General features: G+C 39.9%; 1 long non-coding RNA gene across 1 annotated transcript; it reads right to left on the bottom strand.

Annotated features, from left to right (window-relative positions):
• Positions 1 to 562: 562 nt before the first annotated feature.
• On the bottom strand, positions 563 to 10,785 carry LOC138686409 (uncharacterized). Its single transcript, XR_011325760.1, has 3 exons — positions 10,657 to 10,785; positions 5,000 to 5,858; positions 563 to 3,076 (listed from the first exon to the last, which is right to left on the bottom strand). It is a non-coding gene; the product is annotated as an uncharacterized lncRNA (long non-coding RNA).
• Positions 10,786 to 10,849: the final 64 nt, after the last annotated feature.

Genomic DNA, 10,849 nt, shown 5'->3' with positions numbered 1-10,849 from the left:
TTCCTTCCTCTTTCTCCAGCGGACAGTGCAGCTGCCTCCTCCAAATGCCTGAAGAGGCTGATTCTGCTGGGTAAACCCATGAAAGCCTGAAGGAAAATTTTGATTCCCACCTAGATTTCTGCACATAACTGGGACAAATCGGCTGTGTCTGCCTGCTCTTAGTCATACAAACAGCTCAATCTACTCACGTAATTTTGCTGCCATATTTTCATTATTAGCAACTCCATTGTAAGAATCTATTCAAAATTCTATTTACAATATCATTATACTCCTTACAGTCGCTGTGCTATAGTAATGTTAATTGTTCGTGTAGTCATCAATTTCGTGGGAAAAGGGTCTATTTTCAAAATACTGCTCTTCCTCCATAAAACACCAAAGTCCTTTTCTTCACTGGTGTATGAAAACCCCCTTCATTAAACAGCACAGACACTAAATTTTGCAAAAATAACAATTTTCAAATTGTATCCAGTACACATTTAGCTATTATTATTAGTTTCAACTTAAAATACCCATTAAAATATAACATACTTCTGTGCAACACAGAAGTATGTGCTTGTTTAATCACATGCATTGCAGTTTAGCCAAAAGTGAAACTAATTACAAAGAAAAGTGAAGCTTGCTTTTTAATCCAAACACATAGAAATACTAATGCAAATATCTATGCTGTAAAAGAAAAAAAGCATGTTTGCTTCACTAGTTTGCAGTCATATGGGTAGCCTAGCAGACAATGTATTTGTTTTGCATTTGGTTTAGGCTGATAGTTTCTACTTAGGGTGATGTACTTTGATAGTAATCTAACCTCAGAGAAGCCGCTATTGTCATCAGAAAGATGGCAACAGCATGACATTGTCTGCAATTACTGCTCCAAGAGTCGTTGGTAAGGTTTGGTAAACAGCAGACAGCAGGCCAGCAATCTTCCCAGGAGACCAATTCCCTTTTGCCTCATGAACTGCCACCTCCTTAGCTGACTGTATCTCAACTTCCATCATCAAGACAAATCTTCTGCTGTTTTAGGGTTTCCCTGAGGAATGATTTAATCCATTTTAGCTTATTGGAACTATTTCCCCTTTCTGTGAGCAAAATAAATTAAAGTACATCTTAGTCTATAATCTTCATTTCTACTAACTAAAAAACGAAAAGTCTGTCTCCTGGATCTGCCACATTTTCGTTTTGTTGGCAATAGGCTAGGAAGACAAATTAATGTTTAATTAAATTATAAAACCAAGGACTGTTTGTGCTAAATTGTAAAATGAAGAACTATTTGTGCTAAAAATGAAAGTATTGAATTAAGTCAGAACACTGAAGTTAATGGTCATAAGGTTCATAATTGCTTGAGCAGAAGATTGCAACCCAACTTTCTAGGTTTGGTTCTTATTTACTCTGCTACTGAGTAGCTCCTGGGGAAGCACAAGAGGAACACTCAACTCATCAGTCACACCCCACAAATCTCCGAGCGATGATATCTGAGCAAAGGGAATATTTTGTTAACTGCCTACTCAAAAACAAAGCTGTTTTTAGCTGTGCAGCTCCTGAGTGTATGCCTAGCAGATCAAGTTCTTCTTTGGGGTTATCTTAGTGCAATTATTTTAGGATGAATTTCTTGCAGTCTTTTTCAAGCAACGTTATCTGGAAAATGTTCTTCAAGCTCTAACACCCTTTCTAATTGTTTGTCACAGCCAGTTATCAGATACTGAAAAACAACAGCTTGACAATCCAGGGAAAGTTGAGTTTCATTTCACACATCATGCCATCCCCTGATCTTTTTTAACTTGATATTTAGATGTTATGAAACCAGCTTTGAATCTCAAAAGAAGTTAACAGTTTCAAATGTTATGCTCAGTGTGACTAATGGTGTCCTGAGCATCTACTTCAATCCCTCCACTTGTACAATTTTAGGAAATCTCATGTAGTAAGGAAGGGAAAGCTATAGAGCAGAGTCCTGTATATTTAAGAGGGTAATATTTATAGTCAAAATTTCATTTCAAAATATTTTCTATTGCACATTCTTTTTAATATCAGAGAGATTATGTTATACTTGTCTTTTAACCCTCCAGTAGTGCTTGGAGTTGCAGGAGCAACAGCATCTTGATTGGCAATCGTGCTGGCAGCAGTTATCTGAAGCTGAGCCAGTTCTTTGAATAAAGCACCCAATGACAACTTGCCTTGTGATCACCAAGTGCATTTCTGACCGTCTGTTTCTCAAGATCCTATCTTTTGATATGAAAGGCTACAGCTTTATAGTTAGCTGAGGCATGAACCAGCACATCACAACCCTTTAACCTCCAAAATGCCACACTACCATTTATTTTCCTAAAGAGAAGAAAAAACAGGTAAGCTTCATAGTTCTCCATATTATTTAATTTCAGTCCCTGGCACATCCTGAATTATTGTCACACTTGCTTTTTCTGGCATTTGCTAAAGCTTCTTTGTCTCCTTCTGATAATTTATAAATCACGTTACATATGCTCCAGATCATTGATTTCCTCGTACAATACTGTGGCTTGCAGTTAACAAAAAAGGCTCTCACTGCAGGGGTGGGTATTTTAGAACAACAGTTCCCTCTGCTGGATCAGTCACAGCTCTGCCTGCACTGGAGGGACCTGCCCAAATCCTCTGCCTCTAGCTCAGGCAAGACCCCTGCTCCTTCCAGACAGCTTTGGACAGTAAAAAACCTAGCAAAGGTCTTCTTAATTTATCAGATTAATATGATAATCATAACATTTTAATCCAGCATCAGGATGGAATATCAATTCCCAGACGGGAATATCAATTAGTTTCTGCTCAAGACAGGAGTATCTCAAAGCTGTAGATATTGCTAAAATTGGGAGTCTTAGGGTCTGCTGTTTCATATTCACTCCAAAATCCTGACACGTTAGCTCTTGAGCTGCACGACAGTAGTTCAGAGTAGGAGATGCATCCTTGGCTGGATGTACTTCAGTGAAAAAGCATCAGGATCATAGGGTATCCCAAGAACACCACCACACATAGGCCATCCTGCAAAACACAGGACATTTGAGAAGACAGCATGTTCTTTTTCTTTCTCTGTTCTGCGCTGCTACCTATTCTCTGCATCCACCTGTGAGGAAGCAACTGCAGACAAAGTGATAGCAGCATGCTAATATCAATTTTTTGGCCCATTATAGTGCAAGCAGCCTAAAACCCCCAGAAATGTACAGTATATAGGGTTGCTAGCATGAACTTCACTTTGCAGCAATGGATATATATAGATCTATTGTCTGCAAAGACCTTCTCTACACAGCCCATGTTGATTTTAATTGACAACTCTTAAGTGTCAATTGCAGCCTCATGCCAAATAAGATTAAGTCAATATTTAAAAACACCTTTTACCCAGACCAACAGGCATTTCTTTGTAGAGTGTGTATATAGGACACCACAGAAAAAAAAGATTAATTTTTTTAAGAGAGAGAAACATCGGCCACAATTTTTGTGACTCTAATGGAAACCAAGAATAGTGCTACAGCGAATTTTAATGGAGTGCTACACTTCGTATCTGGCCATCTGTTCCAAACTGCTAGCAATAACCAGACTATGACATTTTACAGGGGGGTTTGAGGGAAACTACCATATTCAGATACAACTGTCTTGCATTCAAGTTGTACGGTTGTTGGAATACTGTCCACAGCTGAGGGAGGGGGAGTGTTAAAAGGAAGGGGAGAGAGAACTGCAGATAAATGAGTAAGACTGTGCTTAATTCTTGCTCTCCACAAGGACAGGAACTGGTCCCAGTGCAGTACTACATGTGCTCCTAACTCACTTGTACAAACACAACTGAAAAACATAATTAAGCATTTTGCTGAACAAAGATTCTGTTCACATACTCTGCTGAATGAAGGCTTTTGGTGGACTTCAAAACACAGGAAGATGATGAATAAGCTAAAGATGGGGGAAGGGGAGTAGAAAATATAGATATAATCCTAAACCAATATTCCCAGTCAGAGAAATTTACTTTGAAAAGGGACATAGAGATGTTCCACAGAAAAACTGTCAAAAGATTGGTTCAAAGTGGTACTCAATGTTAAAAGGTAGAACCGGCAACGGTGCTGAAAGCCATACTGAGGTTAACCGGAATAAACCTTCTTTAGAAGACAGGAAACAGGCGATTACGCAGTTGGTGGTTCCTGATTTGTGTTCAGAACAAAGCCTGTGCTAAGCACACTGAAGGTCTAGTTAGAAAAGATCATATAAGAAATATTTCTCATGAAAAAAAATGCTTTCAAAGAGTTTGGAAAGGAAATAAAAGGCTTGAATAAAGAAACCAGAATGTCAGGATCAAGGAGACATCCTGAGTAACAATGAGTAACCCTAGCAATAACGAAAGGAAATTTTAAAAGATATACAGCATAAGGTGGCATAAGCAATGCTTTTCTAAGCAGTATGTTTTCCAGTTATCACTTGGTTTTTAAATGCTGAAGAATACGGATTACTCTCTGCTTCATTTAGATGGTATTGCATTCTTGCCTCCTGGTGACCCTTGCATCTTATTGACTAATCGTGAAGTTTTTGTCTGAGACTGTCCAAGAAAACTTCTAAGGTGGACTCCAAGTAGATAGAGCAACTAAAGATGAGCATTTGTCTCCCAAGAGCTTTCAACACAAAATAAATGTTTATTGGCTCTAGTAGCCCTACTGACATTAACAGCTCACACGTGACACTTAATACCGCATTACTAATAATCGATGCATGTCTGCTAGAATGCTACTAACAAAAAAAATTTAAAAAAATTAGTGCCTTGGGATTCCAATACCATTCACTCCTGTTGTTTACAAATGCTTTGACTCCACTGTACAGTTCTAGTATTTCAACTACAAGTCATAAAAATGCAATTAAGAATCCAGCACTTGAAACTCTACATCACATAATTTTCTGCAGAAAACACAGGAAATACACTTCAGTGTATTCTTATTCAGATCCTGGTTTCTCACAAGTGTCCTAGGTCTTTCTTCCATTTATGCTATCTTATTTTTTACATTTCACTCACCTTGCACAGAGGTGAAAGAATTTTACACCTAGTAAATATTTCATTAATGCCAGCTTCTGTTTGCTCAGCACTCTTGCAAAGTCTTGCATTTCTAGTCAATTCAGCACTTGTCTGGAGACCACTTTATGCTTGCTGTGGAGGTTAACACACCAGAAATCAGAAGTCTTCCAGTAGGAAGCTACTTACTGTGTTGTTTTATGTAATCACTGTTGCTTTACTTGTTAGGCTGCAGACATGCAGCCCTGATTTCAACTGAGACAGCTCAAGAGGGTCACTCCCTTCAAACAACCTCCCGTTCCAGATTATAGTCCCCAGCTAATTTTTCACCAGAAGTTGCTGCTCCCTCAGAATTGCAGTCTGGTTTATGGGTGATGTGCTCCTGAGTTTGGTGCTACCAAAATTAACCTGATCAGTTTAAATGCCTTTGATTACAGGGTTTTTTTTAATCTCCATCATTCTGAAAGACCCAATTTGGGATCAACCAGTATAAGCTCTTTCCCGTTTAACTTGCCCTTACAATAAAGCAGGATATGCTCTGCACCTTGCAGATCCAGATCCTCAGGGAAGTTATTAGATCAAAAGACCAAAGACAATTTATTTGTCTTTCAGCACACTTCCATTCTGGGCCTTTTTTTCTCATTCTCTTCAGTCTTCTTTCCCAATGTGTAGCTTGAGGTTGGCCGGTGATTTATCTGAAAAATTTACTCTCAATATCTCTCCAGAAGGTGAAAACCTCAGTTCTGTATTATTTGTAGCCCCTGCCAGCAAAAATGTCACAGAATCACCTTCTGGTAGCTTGAGGAATCCATAATAAAACATGCTGCTGCTACATCTCATGCAGAAATTTGCCTTCTGTTTTCTAGAGAACATGGGAAAAACAAGACAAAAAGGTCTGTTATACCAAAGTATCTCTACACAAACTTAAATAAAAAGAAGGCACCTCTGGAATCTGTCAGAAAATACTTCCATTGTCATACCCATTTTCATTACTAATGGCTTGATTCCACAGGGAAAAAAAAAAACAATTTGGTCCACAAACCTTCACAACATAAAAATATATAATTTTATAAATAAGTCAAAGATACAGAGACACAATTTAAAATCAGCCTTAGCAGTATGAACAATATCCAAATAAATGAATATTAATTTGTTTATGGATACTGCTAAGAAATGCTAGAGTTATCCACCACCTGCTTCACTCCGCAGTTGCATTCAATTTTCTTTGAAATATACAAAATGTATGAGGTAATTTAAAACTGGAGTGTTCTCAGCACCTGCTAAGATTAGATCTTTAGAGGCAATAAAGCCAGTATAATCTGAACTCCAGGATCAAACTAATTGGCTATGATGTCTTTTTTAAAATAGTGCCAAGCATATGCAGTAGCTACTATCTGATAAGTAAATCGTTACAGTGCAGCCTACCAGGCAGAGAAAGGAAAAAGTCATTATTTTTGAATGAGAATCAAAGTAAATAATAAATGTGTACAGCACAGCCTGATATGAGGAGTTCCTTGGCACGTATTTGGGATGTTTAATCATAAAAAAATGTAGTTAGACACGAGTCATACAGCTCACCCCAAATGACTGAAAAGTCTTATGCATTTGTTTAATACTGCATACTGTGAGTAATATAGGAAATTCTCACTGAAGTATTTCCAGCTTCTTAGACTCCCCTGATGCAATCCAGTGTTAGTCACACAGTGTGGGAGCAGTCAGATAGCCACATCCTCTTCCCCAATCCAGATGCTGGCTGGACTCAGCCTTTAGGAATAAAGTTAGGCCTGTGAGACATTTGGGCTGTATTTCTTCATCTGTGTTATCATACATTATATTTGAGATGGCACACTAATTTCTCAGAACATCTCTTTAATAAATATTTGCAAAAGACAAGATTCATACAATTTTTCTTGAACAGGGCTTACAGCCACAACAAGGCAGACTGTGAAGTGGCAGCATGGCAATGGGCTGGGGGTAAGGATGGTACCTCCCACCTGAGAGACTCCAAATTATCTATGGCTAAGAGGTGTGCAGGTGTCCTGCCTAACCTATTGCACAGGCCTGAGTACAGGACTGGACACTGAACTGCTGCAGACATCAGCATGTCTTCCTGTGCTTTTGCTTGAAAAGCAGGACTGTTAGTACAGCATAGTTGTGCAGTTCTGAGGAAGAAAAGGAATAGAAGAAGATACTAAGAGTAATTGTGAGCAAAGAGATTCATCTGCTGTCCAGTTGCTTTTGTGAGCAGAAAAACAGGCGTTCATTTCTTGTTAGTAAACATGACTGTGTCAAAGACTTTTAAGTCCCATCAGTAATTCAGTATTTTTTCCTCTTGACAAAAAAATCGTCAGGGCCCTAAATTCTTATAAAAAGGAAATTACAACACATATGTGCCTTTTTGAACTGCCACGTGTAAGGTTTTATTTTTGTGACTTGCATAATACCACTTTGGAAAGTACTGGCTATATCCCAAGGGAAAGCTGATCTAAATTTTATGTTTTTCATCTCTACTTTGATTTGACCAAGATACAGGTTCATTAGAGTATTATCTACTGCAGCTAGGATAGAAAACTCCGACGGACAAAACAGAGCTGAAGTCAGCTGATTTTCTACGGACTGTTAATAGTGTGATTTGTGCATCCAAGTTCTGCCAAGTAATTTTCTCCTCTTCAATTGAACTGCCACTCACTAATCTGTTTTCAAGTGTAGAAATTCCTGACTACCATTCCCACTTCACAAATCAGATGGACCTGGGTTATATGAAAAGAAATTAGCCTAAAAATGCACTAATTCTTACTTCTAATGAATGAGAATGTGTTAAGCAGCTAGACCAGCCATGCAAGACTTTTACCAAAATTCAGGATGCATTACTGTGCACTTACAGAATGCGTGAGAGCCTTCTAAAGTGAAAGTCAGTATGAGATACTTGGGGTGCTTAAAAAAAAGCAGAAAGTTTAATACTGGTGCTGGAAAATTACTTATTTTAAATATGGAAATAAATACTATTTCTAAGTATGAAAGATAAATTTGAAAAAGCAAATACCTCACCATACCTAAATTTATTACTTTAGCTGAGTCCTGGGATTCAGGACTGATTTAATTCTATGAAAACTGTTGAATGCTGAATTCAAGAGACTTAATGTATTTAATCATTAGGCCCAGATGTCAGTGTTCCTGTTTTCCCTGCTGTGTGAGAACTTGGAAAATCCTTTTACATTAGCAATCTTTGAAACAGAATTTTCGGCCTTTCACACTGCTGAAAGTGTGGCAAGGCTGAACTGCTCAATGGGTTTTTCTGAAACAGTCGAGACAGGCCTCCTTCAAGACCTTCTGACTGATAAATAAAGTGAGCCTTTCCTGCTTAAAGCACAAAATGCCATTAAGTTAAAGAAATTAAATTGTCAGTTTAGGGGGAGAACTTGAAAAAATACTACTGAACATAGGTAGCAACTAGAATTTTCATAGTGGTCCATCACTACAGCAGGCTTTGATTGTTCCATAAGTTGGACTTCTTATATGTTTTTCGTATTACTTCAGTTGAAATTTAAACCAAAATCGTTGCAGCAGATGCTATAGAATTGTAACTAAAAGAGCAGACAAAATTGCTTTTGCTGTGTTAGTTAAACTGCAGTGGATCCTATTAACTCACGTGCTCAGAAGATTCTGTTTTACAAACAGGAGTCACATAATCAGGTGTCTTGCAAGAGATTAAATGTCAGAGCCAGTTGGGGCAGACAAGACTTTAAAACCGCCTTTATTCTTCACTATCTCAGCTGATCTGGTAAACACTGAGCATCACTTAACAGGGTAAGGACTCAAAGAGTGCTTGTTTCATCAGCTGAGGATGAATCAGCATTATCTTAACAACATCCCTTCAGCAATCTGTATCAAGGACCTAGAGTAGTGTGCCGTGCAGAAGCCTGGAAAATACAAAACTGTATGGATTTCCCCATGACGTCTGCTTCGTACACGGTATTCTGTAAAAAAAAATATGGGCATCAATGTGACGAACGGCCAAGGCGAGGCTAAAGTTTCTCCCCCCCCGCCCCTTTTGAACCGCCTAGTGACATGGCAAGGTTTGGGATCTGCTGCCCTCCGGTGGACGCTTGGAGAGGTCCTCTCTGCCAGCAGGGGCACCGCGTTTGAGACCACGAGACTTCACAAAAAACATAAGAGAAAAAAGGAATAAAGTGTTACGTTCTTCGTGCGTCTTATTTAGATGCAAAAATAATAGCTGGGATTAATTTCTTAATTTTGCTATTTTTTTCTGGCTTTGTCAGAGTATTTCTACATCCAAGTAGAGGTGTTCTACGAAACTGGTTCTCTTCAATCCGGTCTCACTCTTTCGTTTTATATGAATATATGTAATGATTACATATATAACACAATACATACAGTAATGATATCCAGTAGTAGATGTATCTATCGCATTTGATAATATCTGCATTCTGCCTGCTAACCAATCTCTTTGTGATTGTTATTCATACCCTAGACCTGTTTCAAGCATCAACATTTAAAAAAAGCAATTAAGACTTGCTACAGAAAGTGTTTTCTTACTTGCTCATACAGTTCTTTTAAAAATATTTATCTGTATTGCTAGACATTTTAGAACAAGAAATGCATTTGACACGTAATGTCATGCCAGGTCCCTGTAAAAATCTGATTTGTGAGGTTTTCAGATCTGCAGTCGTCTGAGATACTGCACGTTAAGATCACAAGGTTACTTAGCATACAAAATCAATTGGAGTTGTCCAACCTTTTTCTTTCTTAAAGCTCTGTACAGTGATGTTGATATTAAGGCAACCCGGTTTTGTCAAGATTTTTAAAAGCAGCAAAAATAGGCTGCAAGGACATTTCAAATATGTATTTCTAACTGAATAATCACATTTAGTGATGATGAGGTGCTGATTAAAGGGAACTTTTTCATTTCCGAATGGAGTAAATCTGTTTGTCCTGGTTGTGAAGGGGAACCTTACAAATGCAAATTCTGTGACTTTGTGGAATACCTTAAGAAACGTGGAAAACCCCATTCTTTTCCTGATAAGGGGTCAACTTAGGTATGAGATGATTGTTAAGGATTTTGACACTTTGTTCCTTCCAGAAAGACAGCCCAAAGAAGGTGACTAGTTAGCCCAGTTTTCCCCAACCGAGCGCCAATTTTCATGTTGCTTGGGAGGTGCTACATATATGTGTGTGCAGCTCCATATCAAGAAGTATCTGAGCATGAAGAGATCAGAAAAATCGTAATTCAAGTTCTGACAAAAAATCCACCGGAACTTGAAAACGGGGAGACATTCTAAAACGTTCAGACAAGTTGCTACGCCTTACTTTGCGAGCAGACCTCTCGCCTCGCAGCAGCCTCTCACCCGCACGCCGTATTGGTGAGACCTCTGCGCAGTGCCACCTCAGTCGCCTGCCTCGGTACAATGACTAACGCTGCGCTTTGGCGGATCACCTCCCCCTCAGGACTGAGGCCCGACAGCCCCTGCTGCCTTCCCGCTGCCTTTTCCAGGCCGTGCCTACCGATGCCGTCGCCCGCGCCCTGCTCCTCACTTCCCCGGCGGCTCTGGGGCACCTGCGAGGAGGTGCCCGCGGGAAACCCGCCCTGGACAGCCCGCTCCCGCCCGCCTTCCCGCTCCGGATGCGAGACAGGAGTTCACCTATCTCGGGCCATGCAGCTTTACACTCTCTTCGGCCGCTCACGGCCCGGTCGGTGCCCTGCCCCGGGCGGGCGGTGAGGGAAGGGCCGTCTCTGCCCCCCGGGCCGCCATTTCCCTCAGGGCTCTGCCGCCGCTTCCCCTGAGGCGCCACGAGGGAGCGCTCGCGGGCGGCGGGGAGACGGGCGCCCCCTGC

Source organism: Haliaeetus albicilla, chromosome 8, assembly GCF_947461875.1.
Source record: "Haliaeetus albicilla chromosome 8, bHalAlb1.1, whole genome shotgun sequence".
NCBI classification, from domain to species: Eukaryota; Metazoa; Chordata; class Aves; order Accipitriformes; family Accipitridae; genus Haliaeetus; species Haliaeetus albicilla.
This window is presented reverse-complemented; position numbering and strand designations above follow the sequence as displayed.